Raw genomic sequence first — 10,505 nt, 5'->3', positions numbered from 1 at the left:
GGTGGGCACTGCTGGGGCTTTCCTGTAATCAGGGCACTGATGATTAGTGCCCCGATCACCTGTCTTGGTCTCCCCTGCGGTAGAGGACACCGATCGGCACTCCTCGCCACACGCTTTGTCAGTGTCTATTAATGGCACTTTGGACACAGCCAATCACATGGTTAAAGAGCCTCGTCATCTGTTCTTTACAGAGATTGGGGTTCCTAGGACCACGGCGCGGCCACGATCGACCCCCTCCCCCCACCTGGGTGTGCGAGAGCAGCTATTCCGGGGGCACACCTGTCATACGACGACCTCCCAGAATAAGAGCCGCACCGCTCCTCCGTCATTTGACTGGGGGTGGGCAGAAAGTGGTTAAACGTGACCTCCAAATCTCAGTTTGATCGGCTGCTTTGGAGGCCAGAGGAGAGATCTGGGAGGTCTCCAACTCCAGATCTTTCCATAAAGAGGACCTGTCAAGGCCCATGCCCATGTTAATTGTTTGTGATAGCAATAAAGCTGAAAAAATATCCAACAAGCAGGGCCCTCCGATTCCTACAGAAATAATCGGTGCCCGCACCGGCCTATAGCAAAATGACAGCTGGGCGTGACTTTCGTCCTTGTGGGTGGACATCGATTCCTAAGACGTCCTCACAGATCACGGTGCGGGGTGATCCGTCACCGGCTGTGTGCACCGGACACAACCGATGACTTATCAGTGTAAGGGCTTGCTGCCAGTACCATGTGATCACTGTGACCAATTCATGCCATCCATTGTATACAATTGTGTTGCTAGCTGTGATTGGTCGATGTGATCACATGGTACAGACAGGGCCACTCACAGCCCATCTGTACCATGCAATTAGCTCTGGCCAATCACATGGTACAGACAGGGCCAATCACAGTCCATCTGTACCATGTGATTAGCTCTGGCCAATCACATGGTACAGACAGGGCCAATCACAGATAATCACAAAACAACTGAATGAATCTATTTCATACAGTAAAAAAAAAAAAAAAAAAAATCCTAATCACTTTCCCAGAGTAGTACGTTACTAATGTAACATTTTATTGCTCCGGCGTTAAAATAAATAAAAACTATTTTTTTTTTTCTGTACTGTCACCAGTGTCCCTGATCACCACCACACCAGTTATAAGATGACTGCACTGGTGACATTTTCCACAAAATTATAACTTCAAAACACTCGCCACTTACTAAATACCTTGGACTGTCCTACATTCCAAAAAAGATCATTTGGGGGGTATTTGTACTGTCCTGACATTTTCCGGGCCTCAAGAAATGAGATCAGCCGTCAGTATATCAGAATCTATCAATTTTTAGATATATCCCATAGTTTGTGGACTCTATAAAACTTTCCTACAGACTAAAAAAAATGTACACTGATTTGGGTTATTTTCAAAGAAATGTAACAGAATACATTGTGGCCTAAATTCATGAATAATAATTAATTTATTTGCTAAATTTTATAACAGAAACAAAGAAAAAAACATTTATATTTTCTTAAACTTTTCAGTCTTTTTTTTTTTTTCATTTAGCAAAAAAATAAAAAAAAAACAGCAGCAAATTAAATAGCACCAAAAGAAAGCTCTAGTTGTGTGAGCAAAATGATAAAAATTTAGTTCAGACACAGTGTTGCACGACCGCGCAATTGTCAAAGTGACAGCTGGCCTGGGCGGTAAGGGGGTAAAAGTGGTAAACGCTGTGCAAACAGTTGCCACTATATAAATCCTGAGTTAAAAAAAAAAAATTTTTTAATTTAAAAAAATCAAAATACATACAGAGATAGATTATATATATATATATATATATATATATATATATATATATTAGAGGTCGACCGATATGGGTTTTTCTCTGGCCGATGCCGATGCCGATATTTAGAAATCGCGGTGGCCGATGGCCGATATGTGATGCCGATTTTTTTGGGCCGATATATTTGGCCGATTTTTTTTTTCCCTTTCTTTTTTCCCTTCATCTCATAAAATCTAACAGTTAGACCCCTTTCACACTGGGGCGTTTTTCAGGCGCTTTTGGGCTAAAAATAGCGCCTGTAAAGTGCCTGTAAAACGGCTCCCCTGCAGTCTCAGTGTGAGATCCCGAGTGCTTTCACACTGAGGCGATGCGCTGGCAGGATGTAAAAAAAAGTCCTGCAAACGGCATCTTTGGAGCGGTGTATACTGCTGCTCCACCACTCCTGCCCATTGAAATAAATGCGCACCGCTACCGAAGCGCCTGCAAAGCGTTTTGGCAGCGGTGCTTCAGGGGCGCATTTAACCCCTTCCTCGGCCGCTAGCTGGGTTATAAGCGCCCCGCTAGCAGCCGAATAGCGCCTCTAAAATGACGGTAAAGTGCCGCTAAAACTAGCAGCGTTTTACCATCAACGCCTGCCCGCTCCAGTGTGAAAGCAGCCTTAAGTAATACAGAAATTTTTTTTCATTTAAACATTAAACAAAACAAACCTCCAATCAGTTCACTTGTATGTATAATTTAGAAAAAAAACCTAAAAAAAAAAAAAAAAAACCCTATCTTAAATAATAAATACACAAAAACAGGTAATCAAAACTTTTGGACGAAAAAAAATGGGCTAACTTTACTGCTTATTTTTTTTTTTTAATTCATTACTGTATTTTTTTTTTTTAAATTGCGTTTGAAAGACCGCTGCGCAAATACCGTGTGACATAAAATATTGCAACAATCACCATTTTATTCCCTAGGGTCTCTGCTAAAAAAATATATATAATGTTTGGGGGTTCTAAGTGATTTTCTAGCAGAAAATACAGGATTTTTACTTGTAAGCAACAAGTGTCAGAAAAGATTTAGTCTTTAAATGGTTAAACTGAAAACTTCTCCACGGAGTTCAGTCTATTGATAAAAAGAACCTGAAAGATACAATGTATCTTCTTATCAGACTTGGCAGGCTGCCCAGAGGAGGGGAGAATCCTCTCCACAGATAACTTAAGCCCCATACACACGATCCGAATATCGGACGAATGATCGTCCGTTTTTGTTTGCATGCTAATCTCACATCGAATCTGATGAGTTTACTAAAGTCCCGAAAATTCCCGTACGACAGAATAAAAATTCGGAAGCGATGTCATGTGTTGCAATGCATTTGTATTGCATTTTCGAACGATAGCTGTACCGATTAAACGAAAATCGTACGATCTGGCATCGTACGGAAAAAATTTCCGTGCATGTCCGATAGAATAATATCGGATGAACTGTCCTGATCGGCTCTCGAAAGCTCTGTACTAACGATCCGATTATCGTACGATCGTTTCGAATGCGGCATTTTACGTACGATTTTCGGATCGTGTGTACGGGGCTTTAGGGAAACTTGCATTAACTTCTATTACAGAAGTCATTTGCAAGTCACGGCTGAAGTTATAATCGGCCTTTTTTATCAGCACAATCGGCCGATGCCGATTAAGTAAAAAACGCCAAATATCGGCCGATATATCGGCCGGCCGATATATCGGTCGACCTCTAATATATATATATATATATATATATATATATATATATATATATATATATATAGAGATATATAGAGATATATATATATAGAGAGAGAGAGAGAGAGAGATATGTGTTCTAGAATAAAAAAAAAAAAAATATATATATATATATATATATATATATATATATATATATATATATATATATATATATATATATATATATATATTTATATTATATAGATAGAGAGATAATATTTTATATACATTTTTTAAATTTTTAAAAATAAAATAACAGCGAAAAAAAAAAAAAAATTGGCCTTTGCTCACACGCAAAAGGTGAATGCACATGTAGTTCCCGCACACATATGTAAAAGGCGATCATACCACACACGCGAGTCACCGCAAACGTCAAAGTGAAAGCAATAATTCTAGCGCCAGATCTCTTGTGTAACTCTAAACTGGTAAACTGTAAAGGCTTTTAACCACTTCCATACCGGGCCTATTCTGGCACTTCTCTCCTACATGTAAAAATCATAATTTTTTTGCTAGAAAATTACTCAGAACACCCAAACATTAGATATTTTTTTAGCAGACACCCTAGGGAATAAAATGGCGGTCATTGCAACTTATTATCTTGCACGGTATTTGCGCAATCATTTTTCAAACGTCTTTTTTTTTGGAAAAAAACGGTTTCATGAAAAAAAAAAAATTAAATTAAAAAAACAGTAAAGTTAGCCCAATTTTTTTGTATAATGTGAAAGATGATGTTACGACGATTAAATAGATACCTAACATGTCACGCTTTAAAATTGCGCACACTCATGGAATGGAGCCAAACTTCGGTACTGCAAAATCTCCATAGGCGACGCTTTGAAAATGTTTACAGGTTACCCGTTTAGAGTTACAGAGGAGGCCTAGTGCTTGAATTGTTGCACACGCATGCGGCGATACCTCACATGTGTGGTTTGAACGGCGTTTACATATGTGGGCGGGACTTGGGTGTGCGTTCGCTACTGAGTGCGAGCTACCGGGGACAGGGGCGTTTTAAAATGTTTTTTTTTTACCTTTTATTTTTTTTTATTTTTACACTTTTTTTTTTACATTCTTATTTTTTTGATCACTTTTATTCCTATTACAACAAGGAATGTAAACATCCCTTGTAATAGGAATCTATTGTGACAGGTCCTCTTTATGGAGAGATGCGGGGTCAATAAGATCCCACATCTCTCCTCCAGGCTGGAAAGCACAAGATCGAGAAAAAAAAAAAAAAAAAATCACCGATCTTCATGCTGACAGCCACGATTGCGGCTTTGTTTACATCCTGGAACCCGGGCGTGACGTCATAATGTTGCGCTCGGGTCTCCGACGGTCATAGAGATGACTGGAAATCTCTATCGGCCCCCCGATGGCACGGGAGAGCCCGGAGAAGCACCGTATGGCAGCGGGGGGGGGGGGGGGGGGAGAGAATGATATCTGAATGATGCCTGTAGCAGCACCCATCATTCAGATATCCCAAGTCAAGGACGTCATATGACTATGTGCAGTATTGAAATGGTTAAAGCGTTACCTATGAATGATCGTAGTCTGCCGCCGCTCCATGGGCACACGCAAACGCAATTTTAAAAGCGAGATAAGTTTGATATCTATTTACTTGGCGTAACATCTTTTATATTTTACCAAAAAGAAAAAATTATATTGCATTTGTGTGCATGAACATTCACTAAAGTGTACCTTTTTTCATTTTAAAAATCTGCGCAAAAAACAAAACAAAACAAAAAAAAAAAAAAAAAAGGGGAATACCAACCATTTTATTCTCCAATGTTTCTGCTTAAAAAAAATTATGTTAAAAATAAAAAAAGGAAGGAAGGAAGGAAGGAAGGAAGGAAGGAAGGAAGGAAGGAAGGAAGGAAGGAAGGAAGGAAGGAAGGAAGGAAGGAAGGAAGGAAGGAAGGAAGGAAGGAAGGAAGGAAGGAAGGAAGGAAGGAAGGAAGGAAGGAAGGAAAGAAAGAAAGAAAGAAAGAAAGATAAATAAAAATAAAATACAAATAAAACAAATAAAAATAAAGAGACCCTGTCACTGACCTCCTTACCGCCAACACATTCCAGATGCATGCAGATGCTCCCTTGTCCCCAGAATTGCAGTCAGCCAAGGTCCCAGCATGGGCCAGGGAAGAACTGTGAAGTTGTGTAAACCCCAATCCCCTGACAGGACCTTGACTGACGTCAGGACTGGGGACGGGGAGCATCTGCACATACAGAACAGCTGATTTATAGTACAAATATAGCTTTTCCTATAGAGCCATTTAGTCTGCATTAGATATACAGCTGTTTTGGGCTTTTTAGCCATCATCAATGCATTGCATGGAAACCATGGCTTCTATGGAGTAGGACTTGGGAACCACTGAGACAGTATGACCATACAGGTTATGGTAAGATGGAACTAAAAGGAATCCAGAAGCCTTCCTACCAAATCTGTGCAGGAACACGAGAAAGAAAAAAAAAAAAAAGAAAAAGAAAAAAAAAAAAAGCTTGATTTAAAGCGGTACTAAACCCAAAAAATGTAATATATCGCAGCTTACCAATCATTAGATGTGGCGGCTGCATTAGTTTTCTTTTCTTTATCTTTTTCCCTCTGTTTTCATCTGGTGATCTGGCCAGTAACACACCTCCTGTATTAGAGTGCCCCCACTCTGGATGAAGAAGCACCGGAGGCACAGCAGACAGCAGCATTGTCAGTCTAAGGGGGGGGGGAGGGGAGCAGTAAATGTATTAGCAGATTTAAATACACTAACAAAACTAAAACCAATCTCCAGCTCACAGTTTATAATCAATTACAGCAAACAGTTTTTTTCTTTTGGGATAAAGGTTTTACATGAATAAATAAAAGTCGCATTGTAAGCACCCCCGGTCAGTGCTAAATGGTTTGCGTCATCCTTGTAAAAATGAAAAACATTCTGCTGGAGAGCTTGTGCTTTTGAAAATGAAGAGGCTTCATGGATGGATCACCAGATGAAAAATAAGATGAAAGCAAGCCTAAAAAAAAGAAAACTAATGCAGCCATCACATCTAAGAATTGGTAAGCTGCAATATTATAAATGTTTGCTTTTGGGTTTAATAACACTAACTCTTTCAGTGCATCGGTGATTGTTCAGCTCTGCATTGCTATACACACACAATTTATTCCACGCCATCCATCTTTTGAATGCGGCCAATCGCTCTGCCCAAACAGCCCTTGTATAGGACAATCAAAGCCAAAAAGGACAAGCAGACTCTGCCATCTGCTGGCCATCTTGTGGAACTGCAGACAAAATCTACCCGACGAAAATGGACCATTTTACTGTTGCTGTGATCTCTTATGTAAAGTCAATATCATCATAAATATTCGAAAAGTTTTTGAAAGCTTCTGTTTAAAAATAGTCAATAGGTTTATCCAGACATTACGAGAATTTAAAAAAAAAAAAAATCATTCCAACCCACATTTCAGCTTAGAACAAGCAGAGCCATGATTGCAATGTTTCAGACTAGGATATGATAAATCTCCCTTCACAGATGAAATGCATAAGATGGAAACCATATTGAATTTTTTTTTTTCTTTACGTAATTGCAAATTTTGAGTTACTGTCAAAGGCGCCTGAATGTCAGAATGACAGATCATTGTACCGGGCTGGTACAAAAAAAAAAAAAATATACAAAAAATACAAAAAACAAAAAACACCTCTCCAGAGTAGTACAAATTCACTATTGTAAAACTGCACTGCCCTGTGTCACAGTATGCATCGAAAGAAAAAAAAAAAAAAAACATAATAGGTTATATAATATATTAAAAAACCTCTCTCTCATATATATTATTATTATACGCGATTTATATAGCACCAACAGTTTACGCAGCGCTTTAAAAAGTAGAGTGGGGACAACACAATTACAGTACAGTTCAATACAGAAGGTACAGGAGGGACCGGCTCGTAGAGCTTACATTCTAAAAGGGAGGAGGTGGTAGTACAAAAGGTAATAGCTGCAGAGAATGATTTGATGGGGGTGGCTCGGGCACAGTTTTTAGGTGGGTGTGGGATAGGCTTCCCTGAATAAATGAGTTTTCAGGGATCTCTTAAAAGGTGGACAGGGTAGGGGCTGATCGGACATACTGGGGCAGGGAGTTCCAGAGGATGGGAGAGGCTCTGGAGAAGTCCTGAAGTCGAGCATGGGAGGAGGTGTGTGTATATATATATATATATATATATATATACACATATATATATATATATATATATATATATATATATATATACACACATACATATATATATATATATATATATATATATATATATATATATATATATATATATATATATATATATATATATATATATACACACACACACATATATACACACACACACATACATACACACACACACACAATTTTGTTATGCTTTATATACGTATATTGTGTTCAGCTCCCTGAAGGAGGGAGGAAACTCCCCCGAACCGCGTTGGCTTAATCTGTATGTGTTTTACTTCCAATAAACAACTACCGCATATGCTCGAGTAGAAGTCGTTCCGAGTATAAGTCGAGGCCCTAATTTACCACAAAAAAATGGGAAAAAACTTATTGACCCGAGTATAAGACGAGGGTGAGAAATGCACAGCTACTGTAAGTGGAAGAGAGGGTCAACAATGCCCATTTGCAGCCTCACTGTGCTCATTTGCAGCCATAGGTCCCCCTGAACTTCAAACTCAGTAGTTAAGGGTTCCTAGATGCCCCCTAGCTGCAGCCAAAATTTGGGGTCTCTGAACCCAAAGGGTCCCGAAATGACATTGCTGCAGATAGACACAGTTGACCGAATTTGGGGCCCTGTATCTCTGGGCCACTTAGTGCTAGGAACCCCAAATTTGGTGTGCAAAGGCACTATAAAATATCCAAAGCTGGGGTTTCTAGCTCCAAGTGGCCCCAAGCTACAGGGCCCCAAAAATCGGTTCAGAAAATGTCAACCCCTTTTCTGCAGCAGAGAATGACATTTTCCAAACCTATTTTGGGGCCCCGTATCTTGGGGCTACTTGGTGCTAGGAACCCCAGCTTTGGATATGTTATGGTACCAGTTCCACTGGGTTTGCACACCAAATTTAGGGGTTCCTAGCCCCAAGTGGCCCTGAGATACGGGGCCCCAAAATCAGTTCAGAAAATGTCAAGCACTTTTTTGCAGCAGAGAATTACATTTTCCGAACAGATTTTGGGGCCCCGTATCTCGGGGCCACTTGGTGCTAGGAACATGGTGCTTTGGATATGTTGTGGACCCAGTTTCACTGGGTTAGCACACCAAATTTGGGGTTCCTAGCACCAAGGGGCCCTGAGATACGGGGCCCCAAATTCGGTTCGGAAAATGAAATTTTTTGCTGCAGAAAAGTGCTTGACTCGAGTATAAGTCGAGGGGGGTACTTTCAGCACAAAAAAATGTGCTGAAAAACGCAACTTATACTCGAGTATATACTGTATATTCTTCATTTAGTGCTCATTCACATCACAAAAACTTCCACCAGAATTGTTCTGGATGTATTTCTGCACCTGTAGGTACCAGAGAAGGAACTGAGGAGGTCGGGAATCCGATTCCTATAGCAGGAGGCCTCTAGCCCTAGCAGCCTGGAGGAGTCGACGGGATATGGCGTCTACCATGATGCTGCAAGCATGTTTTTAATTCAATTTTGATTAGGGTTGCACCGATACTAGTATCGGCGCCAATACCGAGTATTTGCACAAGTATCGGTACTCGTGTAAATGCACCGATAACTGAAACCGATACTTTCAGGCTCGGTTCTTTGAGCTGTCAGATGGTCTCCCCTGTGTTAAAGAAGTCCGGTAATTTAAGCAGTCAAAAAAAGCAGTCACACTAAAAGAAACATTGTTTCTTTTTGAATCTTTCTGTTTCTTCATCTGCAGATCAGAGGGTTGAACAAATGTTCCTCTGTTTAACCCCTTATTAACCCTTAATTTACTCTAATCAGACTTAATTAACTCCCTATTCTCCTCCATTTAATTATTTTCCTGCTTTTTTTTTGTTCACGTCTACTTTATAAACGATATACAATTAAAACTTTTTTTTCTTAGTGAAAATTTTTACACATATATATTAACATATATTTACACATTTCACATTGAAAAAACGCAAAATTAAAAAAAAAATCTATTTATTTAATTTGTAAATAACTTTTCAATGCTTTATACCATTGCTGACAGCTGAAGTGAAAACAAACAGTTGCGGTAGGTATTGGTAATTGGTATCGGTGAGTAATAAAAAAAAAAAGAAAAAAAAAAAAAGTATCGTTACTTGTAAAAAAAAAAAAATGGTATCGGTGCATCCCTAATTTTGATGCAATCTGGTGAACTATGCCATTGGAACCCATAAAACCTACTTTCCATGTGTTTTTGAATGCAAAAAAAAAAATCACTGCACGTGGTGTGAACCGGTCCGAAGAGCTTCCCTATTTTGGACACCGGGCGCTCCTCTCTCCCTTCTCCAGTATCTTTTCAGCTGAAGGGACAGCTCTGTCGCAGCAGTAAGGCAGCAGCCCATATCTCCAAAGAGATCAACACCATCCTTCACCCCATGGGACCACCAAATGTCCATCAAGAACCGTTTTATTCCAGCGCGGTCTCTGGGTCAAACAAATAAAATAATGAAGACTGGAGGGATTCCGGTAGAGGCCGGTCCTCTTCCAGGGAATAGTCCCAGCAGTCACACTTCCCATATAGATCTGCAGTAACCTACAGATGCGAATGTCGCGGGGTACGGAAACGCTCACACGCAGCCTATAGCTGAGGCATTCCGGAAAATCCAAGGGCACTTTCTTCGGCACGATATGTACAGCTAACAACAAGGGACAGAACTAGCACACCTCCAGGCTACTCACATGATGCATATTTTATGTTATACTTATCCCCCCCATATCATTATGTAAGGAGAACGCCGGTCATGTGTAACCCCGGTCTTGTCTGGATATTGATTCTCGGCTGCACACAGAAAGAAATGCGGCAATCCATCAATTGA

Source organism: Aquarana catesbeiana, linkage group LG07, assembly GCF_042186555.1.
Source record: "Aquarana catesbeiana isolate 2022-GZ linkage group LG07, ASM4218655v1, whole genome shotgun sequence".
Lineage (NCBI taxonomy): Eukaryota > Metazoa > Chordata > Amphibia > Anura > Ranidae > Aquarana > Aquarana catesbeiana.
This window is presented reverse-complemented; position numbering follows the sequence as displayed.